This window comes from Pseudophryne corroboree, chromosome 8 (assembly GCF_028390025.1).
Source record: "Pseudophryne corroboree isolate aPseCor3 chromosome 8, aPseCor3.hap2, whole genome shotgun sequence".
Classification (NCBI taxonomy): Eukaryota; Metazoa; Chordata; class Amphibia; order Anura; family Myobatrachidae; genus Pseudophryne; species Pseudophryne corroboree.
This window is the reverse complement of record NC_086451.1, coordinates 455419296-455434053: the sequence shown is the minus strand read 5'-3', so window position 1 is coordinate 455434053 and position 14758 is coordinate 455419296. Positions and strand designations below refer to the sequence as shown.

Below are 14758 nucleotides of genomic sequence, written 5' to 3'. Positions count from 1 at the left end.
TTTCACCTGAACCAGCTTATTGTGGTACCTGCGGCTACTAGGGACTTGGAGGACTCCAAGTTGCTGGATGTTATCAGGGCCCTGAAAATATAGTTTCCAGGTTGGCTGGAGTCAGGAAATCTGACTTGCTGTTTATCCTGTATGCACCCAACAATGCTGGGTGCTTCTGCTTCTAAGCAGTCGATTGCTCGTGGGATTGGTAGCACAATTCAACTTGCACATTCTGTGGCAGGCCTGCCACAGTCTAAATCTGTTAAGGCCCATTCCACAGGGAAGGTGGGCTCATCTTGGGCGGCTGCCCGAGGGGTCTCGGCATTACAACTTTGCCGAGCAGCTACGTGGTCGGGGGAGAACACGTTTGTAAAATTCTACAAATTTGATACCCTGGCAAAAAGAGGACCTGGAGTTCTCTCATTCGGTGCTGCAGAGTCATCCGCACTCTCCCGCCCGTTTGGGAGCTTTGGTATAATCCCCATGGTCCTTTCAGGAACCCCAGCATCCACAAGGACGATAGAGAAAATAAGAATTTACTTACCGATAATTCTATTTCTCGGAGTCCGTAGTGGATGCTGGGCGCCCATCCCAAGTGCGGATTATCTGCAATACTTGTACATAGTTATTGCTAACTAAATCGGGTTATTGTTGTTGTGAGCCATCCTTTCAGAGGCTCCGCTGTTATCATACTGTTAACTGGGTTCAGATCACAGGTTGTACAGTGTGATTGGTGTGGCTGGTATGAGTCTTACCCGGGATTCAAAATTCCTCCCTTATTGTGTACGCTCGTCCGGGCACAGTACCTAACTGGAGTCTGGAGGAGGGTCATAGGGGGAGGAGCCAGTGCACACCACCTGATCGGAAAGCTTTACTTTTTGTGCCCTGTCTCCTGCGGAGCCGCTATTCCCCATGGTCCTTTCAGGAACCCCAGCATCCACTACGGACTCCGAGAAATAGAATTATCGGTAAGTAAATTCTTATTATTAATCGAGATGATACCAAGAGAGATATCTTTGTACACTACACGGCCATCAAGAAGAACAACCCAAGAAAATATCTTCAAAGTCTGGAAAACGGAGAGACTGTAGAGTTTCATGTGGTCAAAGGAGAGAAAGGTCTACAGGCAGCAAATGTAACTGGTCCTGGTGGTGTCCCAGTGCAAGGCAGCAAATATGCAGTAGATCACAATCAGTATCAGCACTTTCTAGATCACAGATATCCTCCACATAACTACCAGCAATATTATGAATATAATGAAGGTGGTGGTGGGCTGGAAGAAGTTGAAAGTGCTGCAGAAAGGGCTAATCACCAATGGTCTTATCAAAGGCATGGCGGCCCACCATACTGTCCAAGGAGGCCATACAGACGCAGACAAAAATATCCTAATATCACAGAGCAAAGGGAATTCGTAATACAAAAAGATAGATATACGGAACAACAGAGTGACAAAGTGCAACAGAGTCTGCAGGTTGTAGTCAGGTCACAATTTCCTCAAGAACCGCCATCTCAGAGTATACCTAGAGTAAATTATATCCATTCCAGTGTGGCCCACCATAACCAACCAGATTATGGCGCTACCACGTGTAGAGAAGAAATTGGAAGAATTGTCAATATACCCATAGTAGAGAGGTTGGGGTCTTCAGAACAGAATCGCCTAGATACTGTTGTACAAAAGCTGACATGTATTGATACTGAAGAACTTTGTGTTATGGACAAAAAGCCCATGATGTCAGTTCTAACCAAGTATGGAGTCCCAGAGGAAGAATATCTTGTCATAAATTCTACCCATTAAAGATAATATGAATGTAGATATAAAGTGGAAAACTTGTAAATGTGTAACTTGTGTCTACCAAATTTTTATCATATTAAGATTTTTTTAGAAAGTTGACTCCAAAGTGATAAATTGTGAGATGCATAAAATTGTCTAATGCGTGAGGACACGCATCTTTTCAGCAGGGTTGTATGTAATACCCCACTATGTGAGTTATCCTTTCTGACATTGTTCCTCACGCTACAGCAAGTGACAGTTGAAAAGTGAGCGGCAGTTGGGCAGAGGGGCCCTGAGGTAAACGCTGTGGGAGACGGACTGTGCGGTGAGGAGACAGCTGGCAGCGCAAGTGAGTGAGAGCAGAGTTTGAGCTGTGACCCTCTCAGGAGTCCTGGTGACGTCGGGCGTAAGGGGTCACTGATCCGCCCCAGAGGGCAAGTAGATGTAGAGCCCATCGACCGAGGACCAGTACAGAGGAATGGCCTGCTCCAGTTTGATAGCTGCAGGCTGAGAGACTGAGAGAGGCAGATTGTGAGGTGGAGCCACTCGCCATATAAGGCTGCAGGAGGCCAGTTACTGCCCAGACAACTGGAGAGGTATATTGAAAGCAGCGTTAACGCTATACCGCAGTGTAAAAACACTATTTCCCCAGCAAGTCACCTTCAAACACCAGAGTATAAATAAGTGCACTTATTATATTGACTGTAAATCAGCTAAAGTTAACACTGCAGTGTATAAAATGCTATAGCAAACCCATCTCATATAACAGCGCAGGGAAAGCGCAGGCAGACAGACTTCATAGTGAGCCTATGACATACTCTCAGTCTACAGCGTTCTGCATTTCTGTCAGGAACCATTTGCCTGTGATAATTCAGCTATAACAGCAGTTATTTGATAAATCAGTGTACTGTGCCATAATCTCTTGGATAATTAATTTGGTACCAACAGTAGGCAAGAGAAAGGGAGAAGAGAGTCTGACATTAAGACTACCCATCTCAGTTAAAGTCAGCATTAGCAATACAGACTAACTTTGTCCTGTGGAAGCATCTTGGATAGCCACAGCCTCAGCGTACCATTATCTACATTTGTCAATCCTATCCTAGTCTGTCTGGAATAAGAAATTATCCTATTGTATATTACAATGACTTAAAAGGAAGGAACTAAAGTGTTAATAAGCAATACCTTAAACTGGATTTATTTGGAAAAGCCCCAACAGTTTCTTCATTTATCACACGGGTATTCTAAATGACACTGGCAAAGTAGTACCCAACCGAATTGTATTGTGGGGACAGTCTTGGGGTAATCGTAGACACTAATAGAATCGTATCGATGTAAAGTTAAAGTATATGCATAAAGTAATACTGTTTCATATACCCTCAAGGGGGTTACGTAAGATTGCATTTATGGTCACATATAGCCTACTGTATATGCTTAAATTCAGGTATTCGCTCATTGAGAATCTGGAAGCAGTTTAGTAAATGACCTTAGTGTGAAATACATTGTTACAATTTAAAAATTGATGTATGGTACTGTAACTGCTCTTTTACAAGTTAGTGTTTATTCAACTTTCACATAGTTCACTATTGCAATCTGTATGCTAAATAAACTGGTATTTAGAGCTATATAAGTAGTTCATTATGTGGAAGCTCCTGTACTCACCTCTCAGTTAAGAATCAAGAACCGGAGAGTCCTAAGGGAAAAGAGATGTCATAAGCACTTACCTGAATACTTACCTAGTTATTACACATACAGTAGCTATATTCCATATGCATTGCTCCTCCCATTACTGTGGGACATAAATCTGCTGCAAGGCGATATATATAAATACATATTCTGACTTTATGTGGGTGATCTCTTGTAAATCTCATTGTAGTTTCCTAAAGAGCCTTACCGCCTAACAGATTCAGGCCACCAGCGGGCTTGGGAAATGAACGGTCTTAACACAGCATTGAGTAACACAGGACAGAAACGTTTCTTGTCTGATGCCTGTCTGGGGAAACCTCAGTTCTCTTGTGGTAAGGCAGTAGCCAGAGGCACAATACAGTACATGCCCTTCTGCACATATATGGGGAAATGTATTACCCTCCAATATTGGGGAGAAGCAGTATCAGTGTACGTTATATGCGCTATACCGCTTCTCCCCATGTAAGACACTGGCTGGGTGTGCACAGTGACAGCGGCGCTATGCGTGGCCAATGTATATGCTGACCGTTCCGACACCTGCAACTGTCGATTTCGACAGCTGCAGGTGGCAATGCCCCATTCACCACAGCAGGGACAGAGCTGTCCCTGTCTGTGATGGGTGCCGGCTCCTGACTGCACTGGGGATCTCGCGTGAGTAGCGAGATCCCCCACATGCGCAGAGGAGTCGGCTGGGAAGGAGACACAGCGTGTCAACACTGAGCTTTTGCTCCCCCGGTTCAGGAGACAAGGTGTTCTTACATCTTGCTGATGTCACTTCCTGCTTCACCTCGGTAGTGAGGTGAAGCAGGAAGTGTTATAGCGGCACGATGTGTGCCTCTATAATACATTTATCCATTAGTACTGTTACAGGGACTAGAGCGCCTATAGGGGATACAGTAAATGGTGACTGTAATGTGCACTAGTTCAATCTAAACTATTACTTATTACCCATCCAAGTGCTCCTTTCCTTCTACCCCTACAGCGGGCAAACACTTTGGGGAAACTGAAATGCAGACAAAGGGGGAGAGTTGCAGTTGCCGTGGCGTTTAAACGGCATCTTGACTCACACCCTTCACCCGGACAATTCACCCCCCTATTCGCCCAGAACAGCTCGTTATCCTATGGGTAGCAAGCACTTTTGTGTGAGACCCCACAGTGGGTGTCATGACAATTCAGCCAGGCAAACAAGTCACCGGAAATTGAATTTCCCCCTTGGTGAACTTTCTGCAGGTGGTGGGTTTCCTAATCCCCCTAAGTATATGACAGGTTAATGGATAATAATAATATCATAATAAATTTATTTATATAGCGCTCTATCTCCAACAGGACTCAAGGTGCTTTCCAGACATCAGAAACATAGTACATTGGCCCTCTTTCCGAGTTGTTCGCTCGCAAGCTGCTTTTGGCAGCATTGCACACGCTAAGCCGCCGCCTACTGGGAGTGAATCTTAGCATCTTAAAATTGCGAACGAAAGATTCGCAATATTGCGAAAAGACTTCTCTGTGCAGTTTCTGAGTAGCTTGAGACTTACTCTGCCAGTACGATCAGTTCGGTGCTTGTCGTTCCTGGTTTGACGTCACAAACACACCCAGCGTTCGCCCAGACACTCCCCCGTTTCTCCAGCCACTCCCGCGTTTTTCCCAGAAACTGTAGCGTTTTTTCACACACACCCATAAAACGGCCTGTTTCCGCCCAGAAACACCCACTTCCTGTCAATCACACTCCGATCACCAGAACGAAGAAAAAACCTTGTAATGCCGTGAGTAAAATTCCTAACTGCATAGCAAATTTACTTGGCGCAGTCGCAGTGCGAACATTGCGCATGCGCAATAAGCAGAAAATCGCTGCGATGCGAAGAAAATTACAGAGCGAACAACTCGGAATGACCACCATAGTACAAAAGATTAATCCAGTAATACAGAGGGGGGTAAAAAACAAGAGAGCACAGTGGGCTTAAATTCTGGTTGGATCGTGACCGGAGTTTCTGCGTTCTCCCGGCGGGCACATGTGCAAGGCTCATCCCGCGCATGCACCCGCATTTACTGCCGGCGACCCACAGTAAACGCGAACGCCTCTGCCTGATTGACAGGTAGAGGCGTTCGCGGGGCAGGAGGGGGTGGCGGCAACGCTCCGTTTCAAAGGCAGAGACTGAGCATTGCGGGGGCGGCTGCAGAGAAATGGGTGCGTGGTGATGCAAACAGGGGGCATGTTAGCGGCGTTATCGGGGCAGCTGTGTGTTGTCACATGCAGCCGCTCCGATCAAAAAGATGGCAGCGGGCTTCCTGCCATTACAGGCAGGCTGCGCCGGCAGGAGGCTTCCCTAATTTCTGCAACCTCGCACTAATTGCGGCGTGATCGCAATGAGTGTGGGTCACAGATGGGGGATGGCGGTTATCATGCCAGGCGGCGTTGCCCTACAATGGGTGGCCCCAAGCATGCGAGGCAAAGGATTGCAGATTAATAGGGTCCAGTAAGCGGAATGCAGGGTTGGTGCAGACATATTGGGGGTCATTCTGACCCGATTGTTGCAGCAATCGGGTTGGAACTGCGCCGGCGCCGCAGTGCAGCCGTCGTTGCCTAACGATCGCCTCTGAGACAGAGGCGGTCGCTGGGCGAGGGGGGCAGGACGGCGGCGTTAGGGGGCGCAGTCCGGCCAATGCAGACGAGGTCGGACCATTGGGGGGGCGGGCCGCGGCGGTCAGTGCCAGCAACAATCAACTCCCGGCCAGTCGCAGGAGCTTCTCTGGCCGGGAGTTACTCCACAAGTACAAAAGCATCGCCACCCTGCGATGCTTTTGTATTTGTGCGGGGGGGGGGGGGGGGACTGACATGTGGAGCGAACATTTAGCACAGCTACGATCAACTCGGAATGACCCCCATTGGGTAATAACTGTCGGTATGCCGGCTGTCGGGATTCTGGCACCGGTATACTGAGCGCCAGGGTCCCAACAGCCGGCATACAGGTTACCACCCGACAGGAGCATATAGCGCCTCTGACATTGTACTCACACCACGGCTGCCTTAAGTGGAAGGAAAGCGGAATAGCATACGTACCATGCAGGCATATGGCTTCCACCCCGTACTAAATCTTCCTAGATCAACCCCAGGGATATAGAAGGACACACTAGAACTAAAATAAGAAATGTCAGAGCGATACAATAGAGAACAGAAACTCTAAAGAGGAGGATTAAGGTGCCAGTCAGGGGGGTAGATGTATTATACCTGCCCTTTACATGTAGTTAATACCCTTCCTGCCTTGGCTTTTCACTGAGGTGAAGCTGGAAGCAGCCGCACCGAGACGTATGACCATCGCGGATGCCGTAAAGGGGGAGTGAAACCCCCTCCTCCAGCAATCACTGCTAGCCTCCCCACAGTGCTACAAGCCCATTCTGATGCACAGTGTCACTCCCCCTGGCCTGCTCACTGAACGTGCAGAAGATCTCGCTACTCATGCAAGTTGTCCTGGGCAGCCCCGGGTCCAGATGCCTCCATAACCAGGGACAGCCCAGACCCTGATGTGGATACAGGGCTCCGCAACCAGCAGCTGTCACTCATGGACAATTGCTGCAGATGTCGGAACAGTCAGCAATGCTGATGTTCTATACATTACTAGTGATGAGCGGGTTCAGTTTCTCGGAAACCGAACCCCCCCGAACTTCACCCTTTTTACACGGGTCCGAGCCATACTCGGATTCTCCCGTATGGCTCGGTTAACCCGAGCGCGCCCGAACGTCATCATCCCGCTGTCGGATTCTCGCGAGATTCGGATTTTATATAAGCAGCCGCGCGTCGCCGCCATTTTCACACGTTCATTGAGATTGATAGGGAGAGGACGTGGCTGGCGTCCTCTCCGTTTATATACTACAGTTGATCTGATTGCTTAGCTTATTGTGGGGAGGATTGGGGAGCAGCTGTTAGGAGGAGTACAGTGCAGAGTTTTGCTGATAGTGACCACCAGTTTTTTATCCGTTCTCTGCCTGAAAAAAACGCTCCATACCATATCTGTGCTCAGTGTGCTGCATGATATATCTGTGCTGAGTGCTCACACTGCTTAATTGTGGGGACTGGGGAGCAGCTATAGCAGGAGTACAGTGCACAGTTTTGCTGACAGTGACCACCAGTATACGTTTGTCTGCCTGAAAAACACTCCTGTGGTGGCTTTTTTTTATACTAGTTTAGCAGTTTGCTGACAGTGTCCACCAGGTCCATTATACTGTATATAGCAGTACGGTAGGCCACTGCTGTACCTACCTCTGTGTCGTCACTCGTCATCCATTAAGTATACTATCCATCCATCTACATTGTATACCTGTGGTGGCTTTTTTTTTTATACTAGTAGTTTAGCAGTTTGCTGACAGTGTCCACCAGGTCCATTATACTGTATATAGCAGTACGGTAGGCCACTGCTGTACCTGCCTCTGTGTCGTCACTCGTCATCCATTAAGTATACTATCCATCCATCTACATTGTATACCTGTGGTGGCTTTTTCTTTTTATACTAGTAGTTTAGCAGTTTGCTGACAGTGTCCACCAGGTCCATTATACTGTATATAGCAGTACGGTAGGCCACTGCTGTACCTACCTCTGTGTCGTCACTCGTCATCCATTAAGTATACTATCCATCCATCTATATTGTATACCTGTGGTGGCTTTTAGTTGTGCGCAGTATATATAGTAGTAGGCCATTGCTATTGATACTGGCATATAATTCCACACATTAAAATATGGAGAACAAAAATGTGGAGGTTAAAAAAATAGGGAAAGATCAAGATCCACTTCCACCTCGTGCTGAAGCTGCTGCCACTAGTCATGGCCGAGACGATGAAATGCCATCAACGTCGTCTGCCAAGGCCGATGCCCAATGTCATAGTACAGAGCATGTAAAATCCAAAACACAAAAGTTCAGTAAAATTACCCAAAAATCAAAATTAAAAGCGTCTGAGGAGAAGCGTAAACTTGCCAATATGCCATTTACGACACGGAGTGGCAACGAACGGCTGAGGCCCTGGCCTATGTTCATGGCTAGTGGTTCAGCTTCACATGAGGATGGAAGCACTCATCCTCTCGCTAGAAAAAAGAAAAGACTTAAGCTGGCAAAAGCACAGCAAAGAACTGTGCGCTCTTCAAAATCACAAATCCCCAAGGAGAGTCCAATTGTGTCAGTTACGATGCCTGACCTTCCCAACACTGGACGGGAAGAGCTTGCGCCTTCCACCATTTGCAAGCCCCCTGCAAGTGCTGGAAGGAGCACCCGCAGTCCAGTTCCTGATAGTGAAATTGAAGATGTCAGTGTTGAAGTACACCAGGATGAGGATATGGGTGTTGCTGGCGCTGGGGAGGAAATTGACAAGGAGGATTCTGATGGTGAGGTGGTTTGTTTAAGTCAGGCACCCGGGGAGACACCTGCTGTCCGTTGGACGAATATGGCCATTGACATGCCTGGTCAAAATACAAAAAAAATCAGCTCTTCGGTGTGGAATTATTTAAACACAAATGCGGACAACAGGTGTCAAGCCGTGTTTTGCCTTTGTCAAGCTGTAATAAGTAGGGGTAAGGACGTTAACCACCTCGGAACATCCTCCCTTATACGTCACATGCAGCGCATTCATCATAAGTCAGTGACAAGTTCAAAAACTTTGGGTGACAGCGGAAGCAGTCCACTGACCACTAAATCTGTAACCAAGCTCCTGCAAACCACACCACCAACTCCCTCAGTGTCAATTTCCTCCTTATCCAGGAAAGCCAATAATCCTGCAGGCCATGTCACTGGCAAGTCTGACGAGTCCTCTCCTGCCTGGGATTCCTCCGATGCATCCTTGAGTCTAACGCCTACTGCTGCTGGCGCTGCTGTTGTTGCTGCTGGGAATCGATCGTCATCCCAGAGGGGAAGTCGGAAGACCACTTGTGCTACTTCCAGTAAGCAATTGACTGTCCAGCAGTCCTTTGCGAGGAAGATGAAATATTACAGCAGTCATCCTGCTGCAAAGCGGATAACTGAGGCCTTGGCAGCCTGGGCGGTGAGAAACGTGGTTCCGGTATCCATCGTTAATTCAGAGCCAACTATAGACTTGATTGAGGTACTGTGTCCCCGGTACCAAATACCATCTAGGTTCCATTTCTCTAGGCAGGCGATACCGAAAATGTACACAGACCTCAGAAAAAGACTCTCCAGTGTCCTAAAAAAGGCAGTTGTACCCAATGTCCACTTAACCACGGACATGTGGACAAGTGGAGCAGGGCAGACTCAGGACTATATGACTGTGACAGCCCACTGGGTAGATGTATTGCCTCCCGCTGTTATGATTCCCGTACTCCAGACCAGAGGAGATCTTATGGCAGAGGTCTGAGTACTGGAAATATATACTGGTTGTGGGAGCAGGAGAGCCTAGTAACCCCTGGCGCCCTAACTCCGTTGTCTCGCCCGTGTTATCAGAGATCCCCTGCGAGACTATGGTTGCTTGAGCCCATGGCAGCCGCGTTCGAAGGGCGGATTATGTCTGCCCAACCCCGATGCCCCCTCAGGTCTTAATGGGAGACAAAGGGAAATCCGAGACAGGGTGATAACAAGGGGCCCTCTGACTAAGCAACCAGGCCAGGGGTTACAAGCTAACTAACTAAACCAAAAAGTATGTGCGGACTAGCCGCCAGGGAAAAGGACAACCAAAGATCCACTGATCCGTAACTCCTATCCAGCACCGCTGGATACCAGAGTGGATCAGGGGGAGCGGAATCCTCCGCAAAAGCTCCAGAACACAAAGATACAAAATAATAAACAGTAAGCGGTCAAGCCGCAACACACGGCTACGCCGCGACTCACAAACACCACAGGATGTTAAAGGTGCTCGGTCAGACTCCAGGAACAGATGACAACTTCCGAGTACAGGATCACTGAGGACAGGAACAACCGGATTGAGCAGGACTGGAAACTCTCTGTAACCGACACAGGCAAACAGGAAGCTATCACCGGCGTCTGTGAGAAGTCCAAAGGGTGCTTATAACTGTGAGCTCCCCAATCAGGAGCCAGACTGGGTAATCACAAGTAATGCCGTGCAGCTTGCATGCTGCACGGCCAGCACACCATTATACAATTAGAAAAGACCCAGCAACGGGGAACGCGGCCCGAACGTGGCGTCCCCGTTGCTAGGGTCTGAGCGGCTCCGTGCGCCCGGCGTCTAGCGTTGCCAGGGAGCCGGCGGCTGTACGCGCACGGCGTCCCTGGTTGCTAGGCGCCGGGCCGCACCGACAAGCGGACCCCGGCGCCTAACAGTACCCCCCCCTTGAGGAGGGGTCAAGGAACCCCTAAAGCCAGGTTTCCGAGGAAATTCTCGAAAAAATGCCCTCTTGAGCCTCGGGGCATGGAGATCCTTATCCAGGACCCAAGACCTTTCTTCTGGACCATAACCTCTCCAATGCACCAAAAAATAAAGCCGACCCCGGGACAACTTGGAATCGAGAACCTTCTCCACCAAGAACTCCTGCTGACCCTGTACAACTATTGGTGATCTCCCCTGAGATATCTTACGAGGAAATCTACTGGACGAAACATATGGTTTCAGCAATGAGCAATGGAAAGTATTTCCGATCCGTAAAGTTTTTGGTAAACGTAACCGGAAGGCAACTGGATTGACTTTTTTGATAATGTGAAATGGTCCAATAAATTTAGGACCCAATCTGGCTGAGGTTTGTCGAAGTTTAATGTTGCGAGTCGACAACCACACCCTATCTCCTACTTTAAAAGTGCACGGCCGCCGGAGCCTGTCAGAAAATCTCTTTTCCTGAAATGCCGCTTTTCTGAGAGCCAGGTGCACTTTTCTCCAAATGAGCCTAAGATGAGAGGTCAAGGTCAGTGAGGAGACAGAGGAATGTTGAAAAAAGGAATTAGCTCTGGGGTGAAAACCAAAAACTGCAAAAAATGGAGACACATTGGTGGAGGAATGACAGGCATTATTGTAAGCGAACTCCGCCAATGGAAGAAACTCAGACCAGTCATTTTGGAGTTTGGCCGAGTACAACCGCAAATATTGTTTTAGTGATTGATTAACTCGCTCAGTCTGCCCGTTGGATTGGGGATGGTAGCCTGACGTTAAAGATAATTTCATCTTCAATGAGACACAAAAAGATTTCCAAAACTGTGCAATGAATTGTGGACCCCGATCGGAAACAATATCAGTGGGTAACCCATGGAGTCTGAAAACATGGCGGAGGAACAAGACTGCCAATCCCTGGGCAGATGGCAATCGGGGAAGAGCAATGAAATGGGCCATTTTACTAAAACGGTCCACTACCACCCATATGACTCGGCATCCGGCTGACAGAGGGAGGTCCACCACAAAATCCATGGAGATATGAGACCATGGCCTAAGAGGAACATTCAAGGGCATAAGCTGACCGATAGGCAAAGAACGGGGAACTTTATGCTGTGCACAGACCTGACACGAAAAAACAAACTCCTTAATGTCTTTGGAAAGACCAGGCCACCATACTGAGCGGGAGACTAATTCCAAAGTCTTAGCGATTCCCGGATGCCCGGCAACTTTGCTATCATGAAACTCCGTCAAAACAGTTGCTCTCAAAAACTCAGGGACAAAAAGACGACCAGCAGGAGTATTTCCAGGAGCCTGATGTTGAAGCAGCTTTAACTGGGTAAATAAATCCTGTGTGAGGCCTGCCCGAATGACTGAAGACGGAAGTATGGGAGTAACAGGACTGTTGTCTTGAACTGGAAGAAAACTGCGTGACAGGGCATCTGCCTTGGTATTCTTGGAACCTGGCCTGAAGGTGATAATGAATTTGAAACGAGTAAAAAATAAAGCCCAACGAGCCTGCCGGGCATTCAGTCGTTTAGCTGATTCAATGTATTGAAGATTTTTGTGATCAGTCAAAACTGAAATGATATGAGTCGCTCCCTCAAGCCAATGCCTCCACTCCTCGAAAGCCCATTTAATAGCCAGCAATTCCCGGTTACCAACATCGTAGTTGGATTCAGCAGAAGAGAATTTCCTGGACATAAAGGCACAAGGGTGTAATTCAAGGGAATCCGGATCCTTCTGAGATAGGATAGCCCCTACTCCAACCTCTGAGGCATCAACCTCAACAATGAAAGGCAATTCTGGGTTGGGGTGTCTGAGGACAGGGGCTGAGACAAAGGCTTGTTTCAAGGCCTGAAAAGACAGCTCGGCTTCACGTGACCAATTGGTAGGATCCGCTCCTTTCTTAGTCAGTGCCACAATGGGAGCAACTAGGTCAGAGAAAGAGTGAATAAATCTTCTATAGTAGTTCGCAAACCCTAAAAAGCGCTGAATTGCTTTTAAGTTGGTGGGTTGCGCCCAACTAAGGATGGCTTGGAGCTTCTTTGGTTCCATACGGAATCCCCGAGGGGAAATAATGTACCCTTAAAAGGATACCTCCGTGACATGAAATTCACACTTCTCCAGCTTGGCATATAGGTGATTTTCACGTAATTTTTTTAGAACCTGACGCACCTGGGTAACATGTTGTTCTACAGAGTCAGAATAAATCAAAATATCGTCTAAGTAGACTACAACGAATTTTCCAAGAAATTCACGGAGCACATCGTTAATGAGATCCTGGAAAACTGCCGGAGCGTTAGACAGGCCGAATGGCATAACCAGATACTCATAGTGGCCTGACTGAGTACTGAATGCCGTTTTCCACTCATCCCCTGACTTGATTCTGATGAGGTTATATGCTCCTCTCAGGTCAATCTTAGAAAAAATCACAGCCAAACGTAACTGATCAAAGAGGACAGAGATCAGTGGCAGAGGGTAAGTATTTTTTACTGAGATTTTATTCAAGGCTCTAAAGTCAATGCAGGGTCTGAGTGAACCATCCTTCTTCTCTACGAAGAAGAAGCCTGCACTTAAAGGGGATTTAGATGGCCTGATAAATCCTTTCCCAAGGCTTTCTTTAACATATTCATTCATGGCCACAGTTTCAGGTCCGGACAATGCATATAACCTTCCCTTAGGCAAAGTGGCACCAGGAATTAGCTCAATAGCACAATCATAAGGCCTATGGGGAGGCAGAATATCCGCATTGCCCTTGGAAAAAACATCAACAAAATCCTGGTATTCCACAGGAATGGGTGCGGGAATGGCAGCAGCTATTCTGATGGGAAGCGTAATACATTCCTTATTACAGATGGTACCCCATTGTGAGATCTCCCCCGACTGCCAATCAATGATGGGATTATGAAAGGCCAGCCAAGGGTGACCCAGAACCACTGGAACTGCTGGGCAATGGGTGAGGAAAAACTCAATTTTTTCAGAATGCAGAGCTCCTACCGAGAGTAGAACAGGAGGTGTACAGAGAGAAATAACCCCATTGGACAAGGGACTCCCATCTAAACCATGCATGGTGATACACCTACCCAAGGCTAACTGAGGAATACCTAAGGTCTTGGCCCATGTTAAATCCATAAAGTTCCCTGCAGCTCCACTGTCCACAAAAACAGAGACCGAGGAACAGAGGCTGCCAAAGGAAACTTTAGCTGGGACTAACAGTGAATTATTTGAGGAGATAAGCTGCAGACCAAAGTGAACCCCCTCACAATTCACTTGGTCGAGACGTTTCCCGACTTGTTCGGACAACTACGGGCAAAATGTCCCTTACCTCCACAGTATAAACAAAGACCAGAATTTTGCCTTCTGGTTCTTTCTTCAGGAGACAGTTTGGAGAGACCTATCTGCATAGGCTCCTCTATGTCCACAGGGATGGAAAAAACACAAGGAGTTGACCCGACAGATGCTCCTTTTTCAGCCCTCCGCTCTCTGAGCCGACGATCAATCTTAATAGAGAGCTCCATGAGTTTATCGAGAGTCTCAGGAGCGGGATACTGAAGGAGACTGTCTTTTATAGACTCAGATAAGCCGAGGCGAAACTGACTGCGCAGGGCTGGGTCATTCCATCCACAGTCGTTCGACCAACGGCGAAACTCCGTACAATAAATCTCTGCGGGATTCCTACCCTGTCTGAGAGCACGCAACTGACTCTCGGCGGATGCCTCTCTATCAGGGTCGTCATACAATAGCCCTAAAGACTTTAGAAAGGCGTCTACAGAAAGTAAAGCCGGATCGTCTGTCTTTAAACCAAAAGCCCAGGTCTGAGGATCCCCCTGAAGCAGAGAAATAATAATTCCAACCCGCTGAGCCTCCGTACCTGAGGAGACTGGTCTCAAACGAAAATAAAGTTTACAAGACTCTTTAAAATTAAAAAACTGTTTTCTATCCCCAGAAAAACGGTCAGGCAGATGCATTTTTGGTTCAGGAATGACCCTCGGGGAAGTCCGTAAC

General features: G+C 47.7%; 1 protein-coding gene across 1 annotated transcript in view; it reads left to right on the top strand.

The window, feature by feature from the left end:
- Positions 1-942: 942 nt before the first annotated feature.
- The window catches only part of PGLYRP1 (peptidoglycan recognition protein 1), a 133536-nt gene continuing 119720 nt past the window's right edge, over positions 943-14758 (top strand). The window contains exon 1 of the mRNA XM_063938331.1: positions 943-2358. The gene's annotated coding sequence lies outside the window, so the exon portion shown is untranslated. The remainder of the gene's footprint in view (positions 2359-14758) is intronic.